The sequence below is a fragment of the Lissotriton vulgaris genome, chromosome 10, assembly GCF_964263255.1.
Source record: "Lissotriton vulgaris chromosome 10, aLisVul1.2, whole genome shotgun sequence".
NCBI classification, from domain to species: Eukaryota; Metazoa; Chordata; class Amphibia; order Caudata; family Salamandridae; genus Lissotriton; species Lissotriton vulgaris.
In genome coordinates, this window is record NC_141698.1 from 419,562,999 (window position 1) to 419,576,124 (window position 13,126).

A 13,126-nucleotide genomic window follows, 5' to 3' on the forward strand; every position below is an offset into this window, starting at 1 on the left:
TTGATTGCCCTAACTAGGCCTAAACAGGAATCAGGCAGACACAGAGAAGTGATGCGGCAGTTAAGTGACTGCTGACGACTAATTTGAACTTCTTGTTGTGCATTCGACAGGAATTGGTTACACCAGCTGACCTCAGAGACGTTTTAAGGCATGGGAAAAGTGGGCTCTGGCCCAGGGCCCCAGCCTTTCAGGGTGCCCCCTGAGAGAGTCTAGGCCTGATGACCTTGAATAATTCTTAAACAGATCTTTGTAAACAGCATTTTCCTTTAATTTATTTTTAATGTGGGTAATGTGTGAGAGTCTAAGACAGACATCTTTCTGACAAATGTTGGGTTTATGTTTCATGCCTGGCAGTTTGGGCTGGACTGTTCCCATTGGGTGCAGGGTCAAGACTGATTTGTATATGGCTGGGTCCAAATTGGAATGGCATGGTGAGCAAACAATTAATGGATTTAGGCCCAGATCTCTGTACTGGGGTGAATGTATGACATTGTTCTGCATTCTGTCCATCAGTTGTTCTTTTTGCATTTCTCACCCCAAGTGGGACGGGTATGCCCAGATGTGTGTCCCATGCTCTTCGTGCCACTGGAGTCAAGCTATCCTGGCTGACGAGGGTTGAAAGCCTGAAACCGGTCCTAGGATGCTTGTTTCCAGTCCAGGGAGAACCTGGCCTGGTAGTTCTGGCTGGACTGTTCCTATTGGGCGCAGGGTCAAGACTGATTTGCATATGGCTGGGTACAAACTGCAATGGCATGGTGAGCAAAAAACCGATGGATTTAGGCACAGTTCTCTGTTCCTGGGGTGAATGTATGACATTGTTCTGCATTCTGTCCATCAATTGTTATTTTTGCATTTATGTTTCATGCACCATCCATAAAAAAGTTTCTTTTAGGTGAAAACAGGACCTCACATGTGAGAAATGGGAGGGTGTCACAGACATTATTTGCAGTAATATTAGTGAGCTGCAGCTGTGTTACAATATTGAAAACACACATCACTATTCGTGAATATCAGATGTAAACACATTTAGAATTCGGACCAGTGTGACTGTGCACTGTCCCGACCTAAGAGGGCATGACAGAGTTGAAACTGGATAATAAATTCAAAGCGGTTCTGAACAAGGGCCCAGAAAATACATTTGGCCCAGGGCCCCCCAAATCCTTAAAACGCCCCTGGCTGACCTGTTCGTGCTCAATTGTTATGAGAACAGTGTCAATGCCAGTAATGATTACGACTAATCATATAACTTTGGCCACAAATTTTCGATATTATTTCTATGTCTCAGTCTGAATATTGGAGTCAAGTATGGTGGAGACGGGCAAGGCAGAGATAGGTAAGAAAGAACGTTATTGGAAGAGGTAGAAACAGTAATTTCTCAGACAAACATTTATAGGGCATGACTAGGATTGTATAACTAAAATGGAGTGCAAGCATATTTGTCATGCATTCAACTTACAATATGTTTCCCAGAAAAACGTATATACCCTTATCAGCTATCTTTATGAGAATCCCTTATTACTGAAATCGCAAGAACGGTGCAAAAAACAGACAACAGTATATCATAAAAAAGGCTCTTAATACACAGAAAACACTTACCTAGAAGTATGGAAGGTGCTCAGTACACCTCTTTTTGGGAGTCTAACTCCATTTTCACCTCTTTTTTTTAGTCCAAAAGTGCCATCTGCTGCTACCAGCCGCCATTTTGAGGTAGCTCCACTAATGGAGGAGGAAAAGTTCACATTACGCAATTTTCTTAACAGCTGAATGTTATCATTAAATTTGGAGCCAACTGTAGGTAAAACGGCTGCAGATTTTCTCCACTGCGAAAACCCCAATGCTGGCTGAGGCGTGCTGTCGTGCTTGGCTGAGATATTTTTCTTTTGATCTTTTTCCTGCCACGGCAATAGAAACCGGATGCACAGTCTTCATAGCTTCTCAGCCGCAGACATTCCAGATTGGAGGCTGCCACGTTTAATCACACAGATGCACTGACATATTTATTTATATTGTTGCTGTTTAAAGGTTTTATTTTCTCAATTACATTTCAGCTATTTTAGTGATGACTTAATGTCGCATAACAGTCAACACATATTCTCAGGAATGCGACAGAGTGTGAATCTACTGGATTTCTATGACAAATGCAGTGGCGTAACCGGGGGCGGCACGCAGGCTGCTTGAGCCCATGCCGGGAAGCGGGACTCCCCATTCTCCAAGGGGCCCCCTTTCAGGTTACTGCCTATGAATATCTGCGAGATAGGGGAGTGTCATGGGCCCCTCACTTCATGCTGCTTGGGGCTCATCATTTTCTATTTTATGCTACTGAGCTGAACGAAACCCTAAGGGCCCGCCTACACGGTATATTGAGCCACCCCCCTGCCACCACATTCCTATACAATCCTTGTTCCCCATCATGGGCTTCATAAGGTTTCATTAAGTCATGCTGTCCCAGTGTTATTCAGACCCACTGACTGTGTATCCATTGATTCTGGCAATGGCTCAGGTGAAACGTGACTTAAAGCTTAAACTCATAGAGCAGGTACCTCTCAGGCTTCTCATATGTGACAGTCTGGGGCCTGAGGCAGCAGAGATATCCATCAAGTTACCCTCCCTGAGTAAACGTCACATAGGTTAATGAGTGATATGCCCCAAGGTCTGTTTGCTCCACACCTCCCCTTCAATACTGGATGCCTGTTTGAGATATTGTGATTACTCACAATAGTTGTGCTGCAAATCTGTCTGCATAGCTCCTTAAAAGTGTACTTTGTGCAGAATCTCTTCTACTGCCTGTGACTCTTTTTCCCTCGTACCTCACAACTCACAATTGTTGTGCAGCAAAACTGGATGCATAGCTCCTTAAAAGTGTACTTTGTGCAATCAATCAATCATTTGTAAAGAGCACTACATACCCGTGAAGGTCTCAAGGCGCTTGGGGGGGGACGCTACTGATCGAACAGCCAGGTCTTGAGTATCCCTCTGAAGGTCAGCAGGTCTTGAGTCTGTCGTAGGCTCAGTGGGAGGGTGTTCCATGTCTTGGCGGCGAGGTGGGAGAAGGATCTCCCACCGGTGGTTGTTCTTCGGATGCGCGGGACGGTGGCGAGTGAGAGGTCGGCGGAGCGTAGCTGGCGGTTGGGGATGTAGAAGAAGAGCTGTCTTTTGAGGTAGGCTGGGCCAGTCTTGTGGAGTGCCTTGTGTGCACGATTTCTCTTACAGCCTGTTTCTCTTTTTCTCCACATATCTCTTCTTATTTCAATAGTAAATCAGTCTAACCGTTTCGAGGCTCTGCATATGATGCACAGTTCTGGCTGCCTTAGTGCCTTTGTAATTAACCTAGTTAAAGCGTGAATGTTACGCGCCACACATAAGCTCCCCTTCTGGGAACCTTGCTTTCAAGCAGGTGAGAACACTAAAGAAACACTGAATGCCTCGCTTAGGCTGGACCAGTGAGCAAAGCGACATACTCCCATCTCCTCTTCTAATGCAGCCTCGTAAGTCACTGTCTAATATTAAGTATTTGTACAATATGACAAGCTTTTTCTGTAGTTCAGCATAGATCATCAAATTAACACCTTGACCTACTGATAACATGGTTGTACTGACATCTGCAATCTTTAGAGATTGTTACAGCACATGTTTACAGCTGTTTTTCTTACCCAGAATCCTTCGTTAATTGGAGAGTACATCAATCCCCAACCCTTCTCTATTAATTCCTTGTTTATAATGTCTCTAGCAGGCTTTGTTTTAGCTCTGAATCTTTGTTAATGCACTTCTTAATGTGTTCAGTTGCTGTTTGTGAGTTTACATTTTTGTAGCCTCTATCTCTGCGAGCATGAAGAGTATACGGTTTAATTTTTTTACTTTTAAACAACCATATATAGAATAAGGACACCTGTGTAATTGACATTTCACAAACCGAACACAATCATGTAACACAAATAAATGTATCACGAAAAACAGACATTCAGGGCTACCAGAAAGATTCCAGGGTACAGAGCATTCCAAGGAATTCTTACAGTTCAGGATACATCAATTACAGGGTGAATACAACTCCCCTGGAGAGGAAACACACCAACCCTCCCTTCGATCTCATAACTGTACAGACAACACCACACATAAACTGTACCACTCTAGGCTGCCCCATTCCATGTGCATGGCGTGCGCTTAGTCGTCCTAAAGTTCTACCCCGTGCACTGGTTCACAGTCAGTCCCCTTCATCATTCGCTGCTTCTTTTTCTCTAGTCCGGGCCAAGAAAGCCTGATAAGGCCCCCAGATATCTTTCGGAAGGTTGCAGATGAGTAGCAATTCACAGTTAATATCTGATTATAGATTACAATAAGCCATATCGACATGCCAGTCTTTCAGAGTCAGGAGTAGTCCTCGAGGCCATTGCAGTGCTATTCTATGCCTTGCTAGAGGCAAGCCGATGGCAACTAGGCGCCGAAAAGTGATCGGATCAGCTCTGTTGTAACCCAGCAACGCAAGCAAAGGAATAGACTCCATCACACACTAGTAATCTCCTCCAGCTCCGCCAACACCGTCTGCCAGAACAATTGTATCCTTGGGCAAAACCAAGCCACATGGGCAAACTTTGCATCTTCTCTGCCCCTGTGCGGGTACAACAGGCCCTGAAGCGCAATCAGTATCTGAACAGTGGAGCCGGAGTATAATTCACTCCGTTGAGATATTTAAAATGCAGTAATCGGAGCCGACTATTTAAAAAAAAAAAACGGATTTGAAGACGAAACAGCAATATACCCACAACTTGTCACTGAGAGTGGTACCCAGTTTCCTCTGTCAGTCTAGTCAAGCCGTCATCACCCCGACCTGCGCGCCTCTTGTGCAAACACATAACGTTTTGCCTTAAGACACTGTTGTGCAGTCATTTGCAGCAAATGTGTTAGTGCCGGTAGTTCCGGAGGGTCAAGCTAGTCCTCCGCCAAGCAGGGCGGGCATCATGTGGCAAGCTCTGAAATAATGAAATTGAGCCAAGACAGGAGGCTCTTTGCTTTGCTTGTTGACCTGTTCCAACTAAGCCTCACACCATCCTGAAAGAATCTCCCATAGTATTCAGACCCACCCCTAGTAGTGCGCTCACCACCCCCCACTTCTGTCCCAAGGGAAACCACATGCACCACTTGAGTGGGACATGTGGCAAATAAAGGCCGGATCCGGCCTGTTGCTCCAACACTCTATGCCAACAGTGGACCATTGCATTCAGCGGGTCAAGCACTTTACAGTGCCGGACAGGCACCACAAAAAGTGTTCTGGGCAGCGACAGCTGGGAGGCAGCATCTCGCTCAGTCCACCAGAACATGCAGCCAGGAGTGAGCATATGTACACTGCGTGTCCCTGTAGTAGGCTTGTAATTCTGGGGCATTCAACCCCCCATATCATATGATAAAGTCAGCGTGTCCCAGCTCCCAGAGGCTGCTTCCCAGGCCACATAAGTCGGATCAAGATGATTCACAGATTGCTAAACACTACTCCCAGTAAAAAGGAAATGACTATGGGCAAATAAAAACAAAAACTGTGGCAACACCACCATCTTCATAATTACTATACTGCCACTGCTCGATAGGGGAAGTTTTAGCATCATTCTACCACCTCCGAGAGCTTCTGCACTGCTCTGCCATAGTTTTCTGTTATGACCACCGAAGGATCAGTATGAACCTGTATTCCCAAATAACTCACTGAGTGCATAGTCCACTAAACCGGATACTCTAGTTGCACCAGTGCCATGGCAGAGTAAGTGGGAACATTAGGGACTCATCCTAATTAATGCACAGGCCTGAGTGCCCACCATATAGCACTACCTCCTGAAGGATTGGTGATAAATTACGCTCTGGGTTTTGAACATATAAAAAGAGTGTCATCTGCGTAAGCAGAGATAATCAAGTTGTAGCACAGAAATCGGTGAGCATGGAACTCTTGAAGCGCTTATGCCAGTGGCTCAGCCACCAGGGCATATAATAACAGTGACATTGAGCAACCCTATCTGGTACCCCTCGTGATGTCCATAGCGTCTGTGGCCTTTCTATTTACCTGAATATGTGCTGTCGGCCACACATAAAGCACCCGAGCAAGGTGTAAAAATGCGTCACCCACACCAATACGCCCTAGAACCACCAGCATGAAGTCCCATGCTACGGAATCAAATGCTTTTCAGCGTCCAAAAATAAGGCTGCAGCACGCACCTTGGGATTGACGATTGTACAACAGCGTGCAGCCAGGGATAAACCTAGCTTGTTCCGCGCCGACCACGCCCAAGAGCAATGGTGCTAGTCGGTTGGCTAGTATTTTCGCAAACATTTTTGTATCTACATTCAGTAGTGATAACGGCCTATAGGACGCAATCGATGTGCTTAGCACAGTGATCAACAGTGCCCTGTGCATCGATGGTGCCATGCAGCCCTCCTTTACCATCTCTTTGTAAAGAAGAGTATTTATGTGTGGAACGAGCATCTCTTGGTAGGCCTCATAGAAGTCTACAGTTAGCCCGTCTGTGCCAGGTGCTTTACCACTAGGCATGTCCTTCAGGGCCGCCGGTATCTCAGTAGGGTGCAGTGAGGCTGGAAGAGTTTAAAGTTTACCAACGTAATTGGATTCACAGACGAGAATGTAATCCTGCTCATAGAGTACGCGGTGTGAGGGAGTAGGTGTAAAGTGATGGGGGTGCCGAAGGTCACAGGTCAGTGTACGAAATATATATAAGTATTACTAATTAGAGAGAGATTTAAGGTTTGATATTTCAGTTACGCCACTTGTGGTGACATACCATTTGAATATGTTTCTATGTACGAGGTGATCTCAAGAGTAACTTGTATTAAAGCAATATGCATCCATTTTACATGGAAATTAGAACTCGGTTCCTTTGCTAATAAGAATATATGAACACAATTGATATTATTTGAATTTGTAAATTAGGTTATCAAGGATTGACTACCTTTTTTATGTGCCTGGCTCCTGCTAGAGATAGTATCGGTTGACCTTTTCAAAACTCTTCTTGACCCACTGCTGTTTTACTTGTGATTGTTTTGAAGTCAATCTAACTTTACCCCCCCCCCCCCCAACATACACACAAACCTTACTGTATTGCTAGATTTGTTTAAATCCGAGCACTCAATGACGCTGCTGTAACTATATATTCGCCCACTACTGTCTGGCCACTAAATTAAGATGGCTGTCCAATTCATACACACTATAACACACCTAGCCTGCAACATACCAGTGCGACTTAGCTAGGATGTAAGAAACGTCATGAAACTAGACAACTCTAACGCAATTGATAGTCACCTTCCAACTCTTGCCTGGTGGCAGAAAACCCATCCAGCCTATGGCTGAACACAGACTCCAGTGACTCAGTTTATGGACAACAGATCGGATTACAGACACCTGTTCACGGTTTCTGAGACCTTACTCTTTTTTTCCACTCCTTTATCCATATACTAAGCCGGTTAAGTACTAGATAATGCTTTACGGTATTCTATATCCAATCTTAGATTGAACCCCAGTGAGCCTCATTAGGCCCCAAAAGCGCCACCTGCACTTGATTTCTCAACATGGGTATCATTCTGGGCCTGAGCACTTGCGTGTAGACATAACTAACATTTTGCTTCATATTGCCCAACTCCTCCCACGTTTTTCCGAGAGTGCCTAACAGCGGTTTGCAGCGGTTTCACTACATTTATGTTGGCTCAGCATATGACTTTGGATGGCGTGCTTTGAATGACATTATACACAATGATTATTTTCGGATTTGATAAAGCCCTAGGCATATTTAACATTCATGGTGAAACAAGTTCTAGATGATCCTCCTGCCTTGAATATGAAATGTAAAAGATCACTTTGACTTAATCTTTGCAGCTTCTGCCTTTGTACCCAACCGTTGCATTTCATGTGTTCAATTATTGCAAGTGCATATTTCTCATTTAAAAACGTCTCTTGCATTTCGTATTGTTTGCACATGTATAACATTTAACATTTGCTTTATTTCAGTTTGACAGTGAATCAGTTATTCACATATATATCCACATGGTTTATAACATTTTTAGAATTAAGTGCAACAAGGTTAATATGTTAATTCTTGCATTTGACATAATTCGACGTCGGGTCTGCCCTTTCCAAAATAATTAGAAAAGTGTTTTAAGCTGGATGCTGACAAGGGCAAGGCAGAGAGGAATCTTTGACTTCCTTGGCGAATGAGATTGAAGAAGCAGAAGCTGCAAACACCCTTCGTGAAGACCACAGGCAAGGAGCGCAGAGCAGGCCTGGCCTTGTAGGTTGATGGGACGCCAAAGTTACTGAATACGATCCTCTTTATACAGAACTACACTTCTGTTGTTCCACAAAGGAGCTATTACAATTGCAAATAACAATGCCTTTTATTTTTGTTTTCATTTTAAAAACATAAAGGGCTTTGTCATTTACAAAACCAATAGCTCCAACTTTCCTACTGCGAGACCTATTGTGCACTGCATAGTGTGGGTGTGAGTGGCGTTGCGTGGGTGAGTGGCATTGCATGGGTGAGTGGCGTTGCGTGGGTGAGTGGCGTTGCGTGGGTGAGTGGCGTTGCGTGGGTGAGTGGCGTTGCGTGTGTGAGTGGCGTTGGGTGGGTGCGTGGCGTTGGGTGGGTGCGTGGCGTTGCGTGGGTGAGTGGTGTTGCGTGGGTGAGTGGCAAGTTGGAAGTTCGGTGGTATTATATTTACATAAGGCAGAGTGAAGTTCCCTCCTAATTCTGGCATATAAACATATATTCCCAGCATAGGTTTTATTTCAAATGCAGTGCTACGATGAATGAGCGCCAGGTCTGCTGGTGTTTCGAAAACACTGGCTGATTGAGTCTTGGTGTCAAAAACAACTGTGTAAGATGCTAATAATTTAATTCACTTGTGGTGGGTGCTGCACAGATGATGAGACAACAACAAAAACACGTCTGCGAAGAATAAAGCTCTAGAAAGACCCTGAAAAGAGAGGCGGCCCTGAGTCCGCTTCTTCAGCACAGCAAAGGACAGTTGACTTCCCCACACTGGCAGATCTTCAGGCACCGCCGACTAAGGGGTCATTCAGCTGCTGCTGCAGGATTATACGAAAGACATCCCTGCCTGCTTCAGAATACTACCAGGGAACCCTTGTACTCTCTTTGGAGAAATCAAAGGCACAAACTGATCACGGTGAAACATCCTTGGCGAGCACGAGAACAAGATGAAATCGAGTCAGAGACCTTGGGGAAAACAAGCTCTTGGCATTGCTAAGATTAGGGGGGGGAGGAGAAATGCGGCTCGGGAGCAAATGGTAACGATCGCGTGAATGGGAAGAGCTGTGGGAGGTGGGAGGGGAAGTCGGAAAGTACGAAGTGCAGGCGGGGGGCGGGAAGTGGAGCCTTTGAAGTGTGTGTGGCTTTCATGTGGAGTTCTGGGTGGGGTGCAGCCTGCGTGAGGAGGTGGTTGGTGTGGTTGATGCATAGATACCGGCCTCTATCTGGTTGGTAGGTGTGCGGGCAGGTGCAGGTGTCATGAAATTGTATGTGGCTGTGTCCCTGCCTACCTACTCTGGAAATCGGAATGGCCCGAGGGTGGGGAGTGTGGGCCTGGAGGGGTTTGCCGGTGATGGGCAGATGAGTCACTGCTGTGGATGAGCTGTGCCAGCGTCCCGGAGATAAGCATTAACCCTTCACTGCCCAGGGCTGCACGAGGAGGATACTGCCAGTGGCGGGAGGCTGCAAGAGTGGATAGCAGTAGAGAATCGAGGTCTGCTGGGGGGGCACTCAGTGGTGGGCGAGGGGAAGTTGAAAGTTCTGCGCAGCACGCGTGCCTCCGCCTCGAAGCGCTTCCTGCCCTCGGGCAGGCTGTGTTTTGTCCCCGTCGCGCGCTCTGGCCCTGGTCTCGGGAAGGCCCGGTATGAATGGATAGGAGGAGGGCACTGTCACAGGCTTGTGAATGGACCTATCGATTATCAGTGACGCTGCGTGTGCTGACGTCTGGCACCGCTTCATTCACCCTGTAGAGTGGTCTCGCGGCTCGACGTGGTGCATCCCGCGCACTCACGTCTGAGGAGCGCCAAGAACAGTCAATCAATGCGAGCTACGGAAACCCTGGAAGCAGCAATGATCTAGTTATTGAGTCTGCACTACACACACGCAGCTGTGCGCGCAGGAACAATGCCACAGTCCTGCCCCCGCCCAAGTCTCTGATGGTAATAAAGAGTTTAAATTAATCCATATTTCTTTAGTTTTCCATGCCCGTCTTGCATGGTAGGGTGGTGATAGCTACACAGTCCTGCCCCCGCCCAAGTCTCTGATGGTAATAAAGAGTAGAAATGAATCCATATTTCTTTAGTTTTCCATGCCCGTCTTGCATGGTAGGGTGGTGATAGCTACCCATTCCCCCTGACGGTTGTAAGTCTGAGAACTGTGCTGGCAGAGGCTGACGGGTGACATATTCTGAACCCCAGGATGCCGCTCTCAGGGCAAGGCTGTGTTTGCGGGGAGAGAGAGGGGATGTGCTGGTGTGGGAGGGGGGAGGTGCTGGTGTGGGAGGAGTGCTGCTAGGGCAAGGCTGTGTTTGCGGGGAGAGAGAGGGGAGGTGCTGGTGTGGGAGGGGGGAGGTGCTGGTGTGGGAGGAGTGCTGCTAGGGCAAGGCTGTGTTTGCGGGGAGAGAGAGGGGACTGGTGTGGGAGGGGGGAGGTGCCTGTGTGGGAGGAGTGCTGCTAGGGCAAGGCTGTGTTTGCGGGGAGAGAGGGGGGAGGTGCTGGTGTGGGGGGGGGAGTTGCTGGTGTGGGAGGAGTGCTGCTATGGGAGGAGAAGCCCTGGCCGTGAATGCGCGTGCATGTTTGCTCACGTGATTCACGTGAACTGCAAGAAAACCGCGGGGCTGAAAGCCCTTGGTTTGAAGAGGATTTTGCCGACTTGAATTCTCCCCATTCCTGCGGAATGGTAAAGGCGAGACCTAAAAACCCGTACAGGCTGTTTTGGTGTTAAAAAAGAATAAACGCTTCAAGGTGTGATGGCTAAAGCTAGAAGGCTACTCAAAACGCCTATCAAAAGTTTCCTCAAAGGACCTTAAGGGACTAATCTTTCCTGTCACAGTGAAAACTACCTTGATTCTAGAGGGCAAATTATATTGGAAGAGGAGGCTGCACCCACTAGTTGTGGTATGCTTCATCATCGGGGTCCTCATCCCACCCTGGTAAGATGATACTACCAGGGCGGGCTCACCCTCTTTGAGAGGGAGCTCTTTATAAAACTAACTGGACAAGATGGGATCCAGATGTACATATATTAATTTTTCCTAATTTTTTTGGGGTAGTTATCCATATTTTGCTTTTGTCTGTGATTGAAATCAAGCACAATGAGTTTAGTTCCACATTACCTGCATCAAACGTGAGGAGTAATAACCCATATATTGCTGCTTTCAATGTGAGAATCAGGCGCGCAACACCCATTGGGCTCAAAGGGCTTCAGCCCCCTCCCCCGTCGTATGTGACAGCTTCCCGGGCACACACACAGCCGCACCGAGTACTTCACAGGTCTTTAAAAGACCGTTTGCTGTTTATTGAGGCTTTGTTGTTTTTTTACACCCCTTCTAAGAGCCCTTGTATCTCCACTCTGCGTATTGGTGCCCCCCCCAAAAAAATTTTCTTAAAAAGTTCAACACTCCTAGTATTCTGGCCAACCTAATCACACCCAACGTCCCCACACGCCAGCTTCATTTATTTGGCCAGCATTTGGTGAGGGTTCTGAGGTTTCGGAGAGTGTGGGCAGGAGGCAGTTCCTTCCGCAGCAGGGCATCCCTTCTTTCGAACTCACTGCCCACTCACATTCGAAGCCATACTAACTGTTTGGCTTTTAGGAAGGCCATAAAAACATATCTTTTTCCCATTGTGTAGTGTCTGCCTTCTCTCCGTGCTTATTGCTTTGCTGACAGCGCCGGGACACCCCTTTGCTGGAGCCGCTGTTGCGCTATACAAATGGCAGTAACATAACAACACATAACATAAAGGTTTGATGTATTTTCTTCTGGCGTCTGTGCTGTCTAGGGCTTGCATGAAAATCAAAACTTTTCAAACGTTCCACAGGTGCTGGGAAGAATCTTCCAGCATCTGGGTGGACATTAGTTTTGTAATTCCTAGAGATCGTAGAGACTGCCACATTGCTGGGGGTTTGAGGAGGGTCCATTACCAGGAACCACATAAGTGCAGAGCAGGTCTTACATACGACTTCGGTATGCCACTATTGGATATTTTTTTTCCTGCAGTAGCTCCCTCCAGGAACACAGGAGCTGTTAACAGGAAAGAGTGATCGCAAAACGTCAGGACCACTTTAAAATTAAGCAGCTTCCACTGATCACCCTGAGGTGCTGCCCCTTCCACCAAGCAGTACAGCAGCCATAATGAAAACTATACATGCGGCCACGTCTCTGTGGTGTGCCTTCAGAGCGGGCTGTGCAAGGTGTAGTAGGTTATTTGGATCTGTATCAAGTAATATACAACAGTCCTTTTTGGCATTTCAAATCCCCATAAATGACTGTCATAATGATTGTCATAAAGTGGTCCCAAAGTATTTTGTAATTAAGCACGGTTTCTAAGTCAAAATGGATCATTTTTGGTTGGACACCCTTGTCTTAGGGAATCCTAAAATCACACTTATCTTGCATCCCAGTTTTGATGGTGGGAATTGAAAACATTTCCCTGGGTGTCAATAGACTAAAACAACATGGTTCACAGAAGTGAGATCACTAATCATTTGACCTCCCATGACATCAGAGGCTGGTCCCTTGTCCCAGTCTTAGGTCTGCACATCCTCCTATTTGCAGCTGTTGGTCCTGTGGAAGGACAGTGCAAAAAGTAAAGAGAGTTTACTTTCTGTCCTACTTTGTTGCATGAAGCCAGAAATAGCAATCATAGTAGGGCACCGAAAGACAAGTTAGGGCTAGCATTTGCTACCCCAATAGTTGTAAGCAAAGCAGGAAACAGTACAACAGTTTATGTTCATAACTTTTCTGATTGCTCCAAGGGGCTTGTAAAGCCGCTTGCGCTGCCGGTGCGCCACTTTTAAAATGGGAAAAAGTGACGCACCGGCGGCGAAAGAGGCTTGTAAATAAGCCCCTAAGTGTTTTATTTCTTAGTGGAGTG

The 13,126-nt window shown here is 46.5% G+C and overlaps 1 protein-coding gene across 4 annotated transcripts in view; it reads left to right on the forward strand.

Annotated features, from left to right (window-relative positions):
• ABAT (4-aminobutyrate aminotransferase) overlaps positions 1-13,126 on the forward strand; it is a 712,333-nt gene that overhangs the window by 452,244 nt on the left and 246,963 nt on the right. The window lies entirely within an intron of this gene.